Source organism: Uloborus diversus, chromosome 3 (genome assembly GCF_026930045.1).
Source record: "Uloborus diversus isolate 005 chromosome 3, Udiv.v.3.1, whole genome shotgun sequence".
Lineage (NCBI taxonomy): Eukaryota > Metazoa > Arthropoda > Arachnida > Araneae > Uloboridae > Uloborus > Uloborus diversus.
The window spans coordinates 157,343,772-157,359,150 of record NC_072733.1 but is presented as its reverse complement, the minus strand read 5'-3'; positions in this window follow the sequence as shown (position 1 = coordinate 157,359,150).

Below are 15,379 nucleotides of genomic sequence, written 5' to 3'. Positions count from 1 at the left end.
ACTAATATGTTTTAAAAGATTGAAAACAACGCAGTTCATTCGCTTAATCAAAATACAGCCCTAGTGAAAAAAAATTAAATAAGCTTGTATTGTTATATGGTAGAAAAAGAAAACACCCGTCACTTGTTTAACAAAATACGGTCTCATGAAAGAGTAATAACAATAATAACGAATATTATTTTCTGATTACTTGTTCTGATATGGCCAAATGAAATTAAATAAACTAATTCAGTTTTACCAAGGCTTTTAAAGATTGGAAACGGTAATATTTCTGTAAAAAGAATTTAAACTAATAATTAGTTTTAAGTTACGTAAAAATAAAATATGTAAAGAAAGAATAGTTGAACGTTTAGTTCAAAAACAAAGAAAATATTAGTCAACGTTTTCAGTATTCATCGCAAATATCAGACAATTCAGCAATATATTATAAGTAGAGCATACATTTTCCAAAATTACAAAAACAATTTTGATTTTCAAACTTACCACTAAGCAAGTAAAATAAATATCTTTGTGCATAAAAAATAAAATAACAAATAAATACGTCAAATAGCACGTTGACGTTCTTATTTAACTACCAAGCATATACTTTTGAGAATGAAAAATGGAAAAGTAATACTTCTTAGGTGTAACCGCAAGATAATAATAAATAATGTTACCAAAGATAACAATATACGCAAAAATCTCTTTTATTTTACCAATTTTTTTTTACTATCTTAATCACTTTGTGCAATTAGCGTTTAAATTATTAGCTCTACAATTACACACATAATTTCCCATAAAAATAAATTTAGTATTATGAAATTTCATTTTTATGAAGCTTAATCTAAAACCATTTAAGTCACTCGTGCACATCGCTTGCCATATAAAAATGATATCATTTAATTACTTGACTACAGCCCTAAACGAAGGTCATAAAGGCCCTTTTTTTGATTGAAGATCGATAATTGCTTTGAAATGATAGATAACGATCCGTTTATTAATGGTTGATGAAACCTGCGTCCTGCTGAAATAATTTAGAAAATTTAGTTCAAGGCTTTGAGCGTCCCAAAGCGCTTCACATCATCATTAAACCTTTAATCCTTCACGTCTTATGCTTCAAGTAAATTTTGGGAGAGCTTTTACGAACCAGTGAATAATTATTAATAACAAAGCGTAAATGCGTTTCAGAAAGATCTTTTGTTCAAACTATTGCATTGCATAAAGCATCTCTCTAAAGATAGAACTAACTACGTGGAGTGAGTTCAAAAAAAAAAAAAAAAGAAAGAAAAAAAAGTGAATAACTAAAACAAATAAATAAGATAAGTTAAAAATTCAAAGCTGCAATACAATTTTTAACAAACTGAAACAAGCTTTCATAGTGAAAGTTATTGACACTAAATAATTACTTTGAATGCATAATCAAGTACGTAGGATATCTTATCTATTCAATATTTGCATATCTAGTAAAAAAATGAAAGAGTAAAAGGGTCAAAGTCGCAGAACGTGAAAAGGAAATACAGGTATGTTATCAGTAACACATTAAAAAATAGATAGGGGGTAAGATGATTGAGTGAATGCTATATTTAGTAATCTTCACGTAACTTATTAAAAAGGATGTAAAGAAAAAACAATATTAAATTGTTTCATTTTTCTGGACTGCTAAGTTTATTCATATGGTAGTCTGAGCAACAAATCAATATTTAAGAACACTTTCAATTTCCGAAATTCTTTATATGTGAAAATAAGTCCTTAAATTCTTCATTTTTCGTTTTTTTTTTCTGCTTTTTTTCATTGTACGTTAGCTATATTGCACAAGCTTATTTATTTGGTTTCCTTTGAAAAAAAAAAGAAAAAAAATGTCTAATTCCAACATTTCCCTATTCTTAGTATTGAATCCAAGACGCGTTTCTTCAAATATCTCAAAAACTCATTTCTACAGATACTGCCTGCCCACTGCAGTGTAGCGATATTAAAAACAGCTTTATTGTTATCTGTAATCATTCAGAAAAAAAATTGAGCGAACTTTTAAAATCGAACTTCAGATTTTTTTTTTTGGGGGGGGGGGGGAATAACATGAAGATAAGGGGTAACAGCCCAGTAAATCGCACATCCAGTTCAATACCGCTATAAATGTAAATTTATTAGTTACGATTTTAAGGTGGTATTGCAGCGTTATCGTGATGGATTTTTAAATGAAATGTTATTAAACGTCAGTACGTAACACTGCCCTGAGCAGGTAGACGGCAGTACTATTTGGAGAAATGAGTTTTTGAGAAATTAGAAGAAACGCGTTTTGGATTCAATACTAACAATAGGGAAATATTTTAGTTAGATGTTTTTTTCGCTCTTTTTTTTCAACGGAAACGAAATAAGCAAGCTTGCACACGAAAGTTAACGTACAATAAATGAAAAAAAATGCAAAAATGAAAAATAAAGACTTTGCAGTTACTGCGCTTTACTTGCCCACGACAGAATAATTATGTATGGATAATGAAATTAAACAAGTTTAATTGTATTTCATTTCAACGTTAACCATTTTTGCACTACGATACCACCAAAAATCAAAAATTTAAATTCTGCTCTTATGGCAGTACTGACTGAATATAAGAAGCGAAGATATTTAACAAGTGAAACGAATGAAAATGTCTCGTTTTCTATTGAGAATTAGATAGAATAAAGCTACTGTTGCTAATTAGACGGTGTTATGCAAAAAATGGATCAACCCACCAAGCAGTACTTATGAGCAAATTAAGTTTGAAGTAGAGAAGTCGGTAAGCATTTTGTTCATTAGATGGCATACATAATTTTTTTAAATCGTTTTTGCATTCTATAGTACGTCAGTTTACCTACGAACCTATGTTAATCACTCATTTCTTAAATTTTTGTGGACTAACTCATTTGTCCCATTAATCTAAGAAAAATCTTTTGGTACCTTATATTAAGAAAAAGTACTGCTCATTAACGGGGGGGGGGATGATCATTCACTGGTCGGACTATCCTACACATAAAATGTGCAAAAATGGGAACGGAAACAATGGAAGCACGTTACCTGATTGGGAACGTACAGAGCATTATTTTGAGGAAAAGAAGTTAGCCGCAATCTCTCATTTGAATAAATATATTTTGAAGAAACTCCCTCTGCAGTAAACAGAAAGAAATTTTAAGATTTTTTTTCCTCCACGATCTATAGCTATATGTTGCAAATTTTTTGGGCTGCACTTTCTTCAAACAAAATTGTTTAAATTAGCAATTGCGTTAATGAGAACGGTTTTTTTTTCTTATCATGTAGCTTACTTGTTTTTAGAGTTCAGAGTTGTTATTTTATAGACAGTCGTAGCGTGTTTCAACTTTCTATTCTACTTTAATTTTTGAGCAAAGTAAAGTAGTGCTGATGAAAGTAAGGATCTTCTGATGTGGTTCAAAATGAAGCTTAGAATAATTTTCAGATCTTTAGGGAGAGATTTTTCGGTGTAGGGTGATTTGATTTATAAAAAAAAAACACAAGTTACAATATTTCTGATAATTTTCTATACATTGCAAATTTGTTGATGTACAATTAAATTAAGAAGCAAAGTGGTTAACTGATGTTCAGTAACTTCGTTCACATAGAACTTTCGTTGATTTATTTTCTACAACGTCATGGCTTCTAAGAACAAGTTTCCTAAAACAAACAATCACTTTTGTTCAATACATTCTGAAATAAACTATCACATATCTTTATCAAAGTCAACTGTCCTTAAAAAGCGAATCCCTTTTTGTTATCTAATTTAGTACACAAGAGAAATAGCCTTTATTTGTAAGGTGGTCAATGGTCATAAAATTTTAATTTCTTATGCAAAAAATAATAAGAAAACGTTTTTTTTTTTCCCTCCCCTTCATTTTCACACCTGATGCATCTGTATAGATTTATATGCATAGGAAAATCGTTAATGAATAGTCTGTCATTATGTTTAAAAAATTCTTAAGTTTATAGTTGCTAATATTATTTACGGCATGAGGCGATTTTAATGATCGAGACAAGTTACAAGCAACAACATTTCCAATAAGTGCAAAAAAATTTGCAAAATTGTGTCAAAGAAAATGATTTTTGTCACATTTTAAAAAGTTTCTTAAATATTTTATAAAATATATTATTTTACGACAGATTTCATACTTCATGAAATAATCGCAGTAGTTGCATAAATTTATAAAACTCTGATTTCTCTAACAATTAAATGAAGAACGATCTAAACAAACATAAATAAACACAATGCTTTCTGAAGTCGCTAAAACAATAACATTTGAGTCATTTTATTTTCAAGATTTTGCACTGAACCGAATTCATTTTACTTGCCTGCTTCTAAAAACGCACTTCATGCCAGGATCGAAAATTAATAAACGAACAATAAATATTGCTGCAAATAAAGAGTACCGCCGAATGTTTTAATCCCGTATAGCTCCATGACACCGGCACTATCAAACCAACAATCCACGAGAAAGAAAGGAAAAGCGGACTTACAATTCAGGGGATGGGATCTAGCAGTTGAGATGAAAAGTTAGAAGTGAAAAGCACGCTTCGGTATATATGTCGGACACCCAACTGGACTAGTTATTGGGGTCGTTGTACCAGACATAACCAATGGTAGGTGTCACTGTTGTCGAACTGACCCATTTCGAAGCTCTTTAGGAATCAGTAGTTGGACCACTGAGGTGAAAAAGGCGAAACTTAACTTTCTGATAGGATTTTACGTCACCTTTGAAGAAACAGCTATTTCGCACACCATTGGATGTTTCAATGGAAAGGATTATGACGCCCTTTTGCAAACCTTGCAGCAACAACTAGCACTGCAGAAAGAAACGTAACAGATGTTCATTATGAATTCACTTTATTTACATTGATTAAAAGAGCAACTTCTTTCTTTAAACGTAGACAAAGTATTCTAGCATTATTCTGCATTATTGAGGTTATTCATGCGTACTTCCTACTTCTCTTCATGAAAGAGCTGTATAATCTTCAAAAATTAACTACACCTAAAAAGCATATTATCGTCTATATTTGTAAGATTGAATGATGCAAATATATTAAAAAAATTACTTTTGTTTTACTAGCGCAACCTTTGCGAATTAAAACTCAAACTTAAATACTATAGTTTGAAACAACAAACCTTAATCCCAATCACTAACTTTTTTTTTCTTTATAAGATTCTAAAAAGGCATTTTAGTTTGAAAGAAGCTACATCTTTTATTTTAAATACTATTGGTTTTTTTAACCTTGATAAAAAGCAAACGACTGCCTTAAGTAGTATGTTACTTTGAAGTTGGAAAACATAATTGCATGTGAACTCGGGCATACCGAAATGCTGTTCATAGTTCTGGAATGAGTAATTAAAGGCTAAGCAAAATGCTTAAGAAAACTTATTTTGTCAAGTGAATTTTTACTAATAATAAAGCGGAAAGTCTCTCTGTCTGGATGTCTGGATATCTGTAGGATGTCTGTGACACGCATAGCACCTAGACCGTTCGGCCGATTTTCATGAAATTTGGCACAAACTTAGTTTGTAGCATGGGGGTGTGCACCTCGAAGCGATTTTTTTTGAAAATTCGATTTTATTCTTTTTCTATTTCAATTTTAAGAACATTTTCCGGAGCAAAATTATCATAAGATGGACGAGTAAATTACGAAATTATCATGACGTGGAATAGGGAGAGCGAATGAACATAGCCAATTGGCGAGAAATTCATCATTCATTATTTGTAAATATACAGGCGAACCGAATGACCTTTTAATTTTCAACTACGATCAAAGCTGTGCGGGTACCACTAGTTAAAAATATTTTGGAAAAATGAAAGAAGCGTCACAGAAAAAAGTTTTTTTTTTTTTTTTTTTTTGAATAAATACTTGCATATGAAATTTCTCCTTATTTTTCTGATGCTTAAATAATGTTTATAATCTACGTAATCAAGAATAATAGCTCATAAATTTGGAACCACAGCAAGTAGTTAATTAGGAGCGAAAAATCAATTGTTCTCTTTTGCATTTTTACAAACTGTTCGTAGCAGTATATCTTTCTCAGGCACAAAAATGGGTTTTAAAATATTTTTACTGCATTTCTTATTTTATTAAAATAAAAAAAAGAAACTTATAGTTTAATCATGTTTAAAATACAGTATAATCCTGTTGCAACGAATAGTAAAACAACAAACAATCTGTTTCAACAAAATAAATTTTCATTCCCCAATCAAGTTTCATTACATTACGTGAATTCAATCACAATAAAACTCCCGTTACGAAGAACAAAATTTGCGGTTATTTGAAATTCGTTATAACGGGCTTTCACTGTAATTGAATATATATTTTAACATTAAAAAATATCTCTTATTAAATGCATTTATGATAAAATTTAAAGCACTTTCAAAATGAGTGGCAAAAATTTATTTTAAACATGTTATGAACTTTATGACTTGGATAGGTAGGATGTCTGATTTCTGCCTACTCTCTTGAAATGTGTTACGGTGACAGATTATACAACGAACATTTTTTTATGCCTTTGCCCTGTAGCTATATTTAAACAGTTTATATGCAGGATAAAAATTTGTTTTCAAGTTCATTTTCTAAAAATAAAACTGGAATAAAAAAAGCTTACTGGCATTTTAAATGCTGATGAATAAATTTCACAAGAGATGCGTGTTATGAAAACCAAGTGTTGTATTAATCGACTTTAATCATCTAGACATTAAAGTAGTTTATTATGGTGTAAAGTAAACATTTATTATTTAATACCGTGAAAGAAAATATCTGCCTCAAATCCAATTTCTTCAGACAGCACATATAATTAAAACAAATATGTAAAATTATGTTAAAGGATCGCTACAGAAATGATTTTTGGTCAAGTGTTCATACAAATTTAAGAGCATGGGAAATCTGCGCCGTTCTTCTGAGAACGAATTAATTTCCATTACGAAACTTGCAGAAAAATACCTTCTACCGGGGTATTATTATTTAATCCCGAAGTTTAAGTCACTACCTTGTCAACTGTCAACGACTTTCAAATAACAGCACTGTAACTTCACTCTATAGGGTAGACCACGGCACGCTTACGCGGATTTTTTTCAATGAATTTTCTAGTTTTTATGTTTTAACTTGGGAAATTTTAGACATTGTAATTTCATGAAGTAGTTAATGGAGTCAAAATTGGTATATTCAGTTTTGCTCAGTTTCTGTTTTAACCGTTAAAAAAAATTATTTTTGAGTCCAAGTTGTGCGTAAACTTGCCCCGGAAACGGGGCACGCTTATGCAAATGTATTTTGACACCTAACATGGTTCTGTTAGTGTTTCGAACATAATGTCTTACCATCGTTAAAATAAAGCAAATTTATTACAGACTGAATAGTGTATAATGTTAAAGCTGAAGAGGCATGAAGACAGCACTATATGATTGTAAGCTATAAGAAAATAATGTGTAACTTAATTAAAAATTAAATGGTCATTTTCAAAACTAAATAGCCGGAAAATACTCAAAAAGTTTGAGACAGTGTGGAGCGAAAAAAGTGTCAGGGGCACGTTTAAGTAAGACACAGTGAGAGCGTACGTAAAGGTGCTCCGACGTCAACGCGTAAACTTACCCCGTCACCAAGTTTGGATGTATTTTTAACGTGCAAAAAAATTAAATAATATTTCAGTTCATACAAATACAATTCTCAAAATAGGACAAAATTCTGCTAATTTTTATACATTTGTTCTTTCTTAACTAAGTATTATTTATTCACAATAGGCTTCAAAACGTTCAACACAAAATTTACTCAACTAGGTAAAAAACATATTATTCTTCCTGCATCCTAGACCGAAGCTCAACTGATGCTCAAAAACTTGTGAGAATATTTGCTAGGGAACAGCATCAATCTGTTATAACTGTTGGCCCTCCAGTTATAATTCGTTTTGAAAAAAAGGCACTGCTCAAACGTTCCCCATGCGTAAATCCCTAATCAATTTTTAACTGTTCCGTATAGTTTTAAGTTTCTAATTTCATTTGGTATAAAAATTTAGTTAGTGAATTACATATGATTTAACTTTAAGGGTTCTTTCAGTATGCGAATCTTGTAATGCAGTTCAGACACTCTTACAAATTTTGAAAATTCCTTTCAGGTTTTTTTCCTTCAGTTTAATAACCTATTCAATCAGGGTAGCTTTGAGCCATATTGGTTAATTTTGCACCATTTTAAATGTTTTAGTATATTTGACCTTTTTAAAAGAAACGCGAGAAAGCTCAATGCTTCACTCACCAGGCTAATTTATAATTTTCTTACTCTCTATTTTCCAGAAAAAATAACAATGCATTGCACAGTAGAGTGGTTCGAAAAAATCGATATTTTTAGTTCGAAATCGCGTTACCTCTCAAAAGTTGTAGTTTGATATCCTCCATTGGAGGGAAAAAAATTCTGAGTTGACACTTTCAGTTCACGCAAGAGGTTGAAAGTTTGAAAAAATATGTAAAAATTGAATTTTTCAAAAATTTTAAAATTATTTTATTTTTTAATTTTTATAGTGCAACAACCATAAATTATCAGCATATAACGTAGTTTGGCCGAAAAAATATTTTATAGCTTTCACATAAGATCTTCAGTTCGCGCATACGAATTGAATTGTTCTAAAATCGCCTAAAATTTTAAATTTACGTATGTGCAGCTAAAGATTTTTTTTAAAAATCAGATCACAGTTTTATTGGTACGTGCACTTATACTATAAGCGCATTTTTGTCATAATTAAGATACATAAAACACCATCAAACTAATATGCCCATATTCAGTGAAGTAAAAGTAAATATTTCAGTTCTGAGCACATATGACCATAACTGATTTTTGAAATTCTTACTCAAAATTATTACTTAGAGTTGATGATGAAACAGCTAAATCTGGTAAACAATAAATAAAAAATACTGCCTCAAAAGAAATATATTTAATTCATTTATGTATTAATTTTAACTGTAGTTGTTCAGACGAAGCTTTCTTAAACGATTTGTCAGTTATCCATTTTTTTTAATTTTTATGTTACTATAGTTGGTAATTTGAAATTTGATTATATTTTATGGAAAGTAAGTGTTTTAATATTTTTAAATACTTTTTTGTGTATTTCCTGAAAATAATTGAATTTACCCTGCATGACCATTACTAGTTTTTAGTGTTCCCATAACTAAACGAGTGTGACCATTAAATGGTCAAAGTATTCAAATTTATTTTAAAAAAAGATTACATTATTTATTCCGAAAACATTATTGCACACAAAAAAGAGCATTTTTCATTCTTATTTTTTAATCAAAAACGCACTATTTGCATTTATGTCGGTATTGTTGGTATTGTAAGGAGAACAACTAGTAACAATAATGACATATTTTGACGCACAATAAATAATATCTTTGAAATTTAGTGCAAGAACGTCCTAAATAAAACGCAACTTTTTGAAATTTACACTTTTTACACTTTTTTTTCATGAAACAGTAGAAACACCAGATTTTCTTGAAAAAGACCTTATGCGTAGGAAAAAGTTCTATCAGTGGCTTAAAATATAGCTTCACAGCATATATCTTACTTTTAAACTTTAAAATCGCTCCCCCGAAAAATCACGTTTTTTTGAGATGCGACGTTTTTGAAAGGAGTGAACGATATTGAAAATTAATGAAAGTATCACAGCTATAAAGGTGCAATTTCTAAGTTCTAACATCGTGAAAATCAGCTTTTACCCTGAGCTTGAACTGTGATATCACTGTTCAACTAACACTTCAAATTATATATATATATATATATATATATATATATATATATATATATATATATATATATATATATATATATATATATATATATATATATATATATATATATATATATATATATATATATATATATATATATATATATATATATATATATATATATATATATATATATATATATATATATATATATATATATATATATATAACTTAACCATGCCCCACAACCCGTCATTTGCCGTTTTCTGCAACATCGTAAATTATAGAAATCTTTTTTCGTTGTGAAGCACAAATGGGGAGTAACACATTTCGAACTTTTATTTTGCTTTATTAAAGTTGCACTACTTTTGTTAAAACATTTTATTTTAAATCTCATATCTGAAGGGTTTCAAATTGACCCTAAATCGCAGGATAGCTTAAATCCAGTCTAATGATTCATTTTAAATGGATTTAATATCTCTCATTTCTGAAATATTGGATAACTATGTCATTGTTTAGGTGTTTTTCTTTTCGTTTTATACCAAAAAATACAAAAAAAAAAAAAAAAAATTAAAACGTTATTGGGACAGTAAAACAGGGAAAATGTTGCTCAAAGATACCCTGAATACAGGCCTTATATCGATTCAATTCGTACAGCATTTGTTCAAATTGAAATAACGCATTGCATAAAATTTCCATTAACAGACAGAAAAGACAAATATGGAGTTTTCCTTAGTATATACAACTCTTTGCTAGTTTTTGGAAAGTCATGCAAGCGTTACATAACTATTGTCCAAAAGCAGGATACTTTTAGAAACTAACACAATATGAGATAAACATTCAGCGTATATTTTTATACATAAAAGAGGAATTCGTCATGGTAACAATAAGTGCATCAATGATACAGTAATGTTGTTTTGTTAAACAAATCACTTTCAGATTTTGTTGATATCATCAAGCTTGATGCTTAATCAGCAAGAACGCAAATATGATCTGCTGCATTTTCAAAGGAAAAAAAAAAGCTGTAAACTAAACATGGCCAACATTCGCTTGAACCATTTTCGAAGGTAAGAATACGTTGGCGCCATGTTAACTAAGAAAGGGGGAAAATTGCGTTTTTCAAATTCGAAGTTTGCCGTAGTAGTCAAAAAGGGCTACTGGTTACAACTACTTCAAACGACAGTTTTTTACTCTAAAATTTGTCTATAAAAAGTGAAGTATTGAAAATAACTAAACGCGTCAGGAGGAAAAAAAATATATTCAGTGTTCTGACCTCTGCGGAAATTTTCTCATTCGTTAGTTTAACACGGTGCCGATGAATGCAGTGTCACAACGATTTTTACTCTAAAACAAGGCTAGAACATCTAATATTCTGATACTGTAACCAGGGCCGTTTCAATGTTTTCTGTCATCCTAGGGGAGAGTTCAAAATATTCCCCCCATCTAAACACATAGCTGTATATCTCAGCTTGAGTACATTGAACATAAAAGCCATAGTACATATTAAAAATATGGATAAATAAATAAGTAATTGAAATAAAATATTAAATTATCAGTAATATTTAATACGCAATACAATTAAAGCAATTAATTAGTAATTAAATGTATTTAATACATCTGCAACTGGGGTGAATATCTCTTCAAATAAGGATGACCAAGAGATGTCATGGTGTGGACTGCTCTATTATAATTATTAGAGTTGTTTTCAGTGTGTGTGTGTGTTTGTTTTTTTTGGGGGGGGGGGCGGTGATATCGTTCTTTCTGGTGTTCCGTAGTATTTGGGTGCACGTCACTGCTCTTGCGGGGGGGGGGGATGAACAGAAATTTCTTTAACATTTCAGATTTGCTTATCAACTATTGTTGCATTATTTACCTTATCCTGAAGCAGTAAATGAGTGAAAATCCGCATAAAGGAAAAACTAAAAATGTTAGGTTTTATTACTGAAAACTAGAGACAAGTATAAAAATCTAGTTTGTTCCTTAAATACAGTCAAATTTAATCAAAAAATGAATTTAATAAAATTGAAATAGTGGCTGCGTCTTATTCAGTCATGTACTGAAAATTTAAAAGTACACAACAGGCAAAAGTTTTAATGCAATAATGCTTAAGCCCTCGGTTTAAAATCTTTGATTTTTAACTTTCATTGATAAAGAAAATGCATCTAAGAATTATAAGATCGTATGATAATAATTATCACTGCAGCTTTTAGTTATTTGTATGATTTTATTATTTTTTCATTCTTTATTATAGACAAGCATATTTGCATTGTCATTCATTGTTTTTAAAGAGTGTACTAAATTATGTGTTCTTTGAACTATCAATTGTTTACTAAAAACAAAATCTGGCATCATATTTCTGTGTAGAATTGTTTCTCGTAAAATTCTGCTTTGCAGCTGCAATGTTTAGCTTTAGGAAGAAAAAAAAAGAAATATTTGAATTTCTCTTTCGAGTGACTCATAGTATCATTCTACCTGTAGAAAGTTTATTTCCGGAAATAGTTTAAAACAAAAAACAAAACTTCAAAATAAACTGCTCAATAATAAGTCGCTGAAAAAAAGAGGATATGTCTTCTCCCTCAAAACTTAAATGATTTTTTGGTAGCTTTGAAGGAGTCATGTCCGTAAAAGATTTTTTTTTAAATTTTAAACAATAACTTAAACTGCATTAAAGCATTCATCACCTCGAGAAGTTTTTAAACATATTGAACGCTGATATTACGGCCCATAGCCAGTAGTGGATCCAGCTGATCATTTTGGGAGGGGCGATTCAACATTTTTTTACAAACTTGCTTGAGACGTTTGTCGTAAGGATCACCGCTGAAACAGTGCCAGATCTTTGATTTCCCCCCAAAACCACTAACTTTACCCATCTTTACGTTTACCTCCTAATTTCCTTCTTTGGGGAAGAAAGGTTTGGTGACTCTCCTGCGAAAATTTCGAAAAGCAATATTTTAAACTATCTTTGGTAACCGTTAAAAGAGTTGGGGAAGTTCAAAGACTCTTTCTTAAGATTTTTCGATGTTAAAGTCTGGGAAACGCGACTGTTGGCTATCTTTGGTGTCATTCTGGGGATGCCCTAATATATTCGAAATAATAATTATGTTTCGAGGAGAGGGATATAATTTTTCTCCCAATTAAGACCTACATTTAAGGTAAAACACATGTGATAAATTTTCTTATTTTCTCAAAATATTTTCTCTTTTGCTTTTTTTCTTCTTAAAAAAATCATTCAGTTGCAAGGTTTTAGGAGGGGCCTTCCCCCTCCCCCATGGCCCTCCTCCAGAACCGCCCCTGCTTAGCTCTTCTGCAGCGGCTAAGAAGAAGGATTGGGAGGAAAATCATTCAAAGCGTCTGTTCCTGTTCTCAGCATTGCAGAAAAAATAAATAAATGAAAAGACAAGTTTTAAACTAAATGAGGTTCCCTTGAGCACTCCCCTGCCCAGCATCTCTAGTAGAGGTGGGCAATGTCGTTCTTTTTAATGACCCGTTCATCAGAGGACTGTTCATTCTTTTGATTCGTTCATTTAACTCGTTCATTTGAACGACTTCGTTCATTCAAAAACTTATTAGTGATCTCTCTGTACGACATACACACGTACACTCGAAACGTTTCATTATATCAGCAATATTCTTTGAAGGAAAAATGACTAAAATGTAAAAGTAGGAAAATATGGCCATGAAAAAAGGAAACAAATAAAATAATAGTTTAAGAAAACTAAAAAAAAAACTCTTTTGTAGCAAAATGAACTAAAAAGTAAAAAATAATCTTTGAATGGTAAAACACTTAATTCTAATGTAATAAAAAAAAGTGGGGTTCTGTCTATTTACATTTTTGCATGGACAAGAAATGGAAGAAATTCAAGACAACTAATAAGAAGCCCCCCACGCTTTTTTTGTATTACATTAAAATTAAGTGTTTGGTCAATTACTTTATAAACATTTAAAGATTATTTTTTACTTTTTAGTTTATTCTGCTACAAAAGTGTGTTTTTTAGTTTTTTAAACTATTATTTTCTTTTTCTTTTTTCTTCTTTTTTTTTCTGTTTAGTTTAACTTGTTTTACGAAAAAATATTCATTTCAACAAAATTCGAAATCTTTTATGTTCATTAAGTTTGCCCCCCCCCCAAAAGCGACTAAAATGCTCGGGCAGCATTCGAAACACGGTCTCTCGAACTCCAAAAAGAATAATTATGCAACGACCGTAATGAAGCTTTATAATGAAAAACCGCAAAAGTTAAAAAAAAAATGATGAATAAAGAAGAAAGTAAAAAGGTTCGAACTGAACATATTGTACAGCACTGAGAAAAAAGAAATTTGAGATTGATTAAAGTTAAAAATTTGAAGATAAATATATTTCAAAAAAAGAAAATGCGATTTTATCACAAGTGCATCAATGCAAGGTTCCAAACTGCTCACCGTTCAAACGAACGGTCGTTCACTTTTTAAGTGAACGAACGGATCCGTTCATTTTCAGGATTCGTTCTTTTTGACTCGTTCGTTCATGAACGACACATCCCTAATCCCTAGTACCATTTGATAGACTTTGATCAGCTTAGTACTTATGCAGTTTACGCTCTTGCTGACCGTATTCCCACCCTACAACACAGTGGGGGGACTAGTGAAAAATCTGCACATAGGAAGAAAAAGTCACCAAGAGAAGCTTAAGCTTACACTGTCCTTACCCTTTTTTTTTTTTCATTTATTCATTTGCACTCTCATGCAATTATAATGAGACTTACAAACGCTTTTTTTTTTCTTTTTCTTTTTTTTTCTAATTTTGCCGCTCTCACGATTCTGCCTCCCTAGGCAGCTGCTTATCCTTGCTTATCGATAAAAACGGTGCCATGACTATAAACCAAAGTGTGAATTTTAATACTAAAACATAAAAGAAAACTAGTATGTCAAACAAAACAAGAAAAAAAAACATGTTTTAATAAAGAGCTTATTTTTTCAGTTTTCTCACTTCATCGTTTATTCGAATAAGACAACTTTAAAACAATTTGATTTTTACAACACTCTTTGAATTACCATTGAGTAATTTAATTTATTTGTGCAGTAACATTTTTTTATTCAGCTCTTTGTTTACTTTTATTGCTTTAATAAAATAAAATCAAGGCAATAATTTTGAAATTATACGGCTATTTTCATTTTTGAGGGAAACTTAGTCGTCAAAGCTCGTACTAAAAAAGGTTTAAATAAAAAAAATCATCAGGAAAGGCGCTAGCTCTAAAACAGTTATTACTTTAGAGTTTTATTAATACAGATTTTTTATCTTTAAAGTTTTGCATTAAGGTACCTTCAAGGTAATGAAATTGACGCTATTTAAAGACATCATCAAATCCATCCATCATCAGATCCACCCATCATTAATACACATCTGATCAATGTTTTGTAATTTACAGAACTTCAACATTTATGTGAATTCCTTTAATAAAATAAATATTAATGTTCTTAGTATAATATTTATCATATTAAGCGGGGTAAGGGTGGGGTTTTTCATGATATAATCTTATTTTTCTTTTTTATTTGAAAATATTTCGTGTGTTACATGCTTTCATTAGAAAAATATTAAACAACATAATAGCTAAAACAAAAAAACATTCATGTAAAAAAATTCAAAAATTTTTAATGAAAACATAAATTCGTGATTGAAAAATTAATGATTGAAAATTA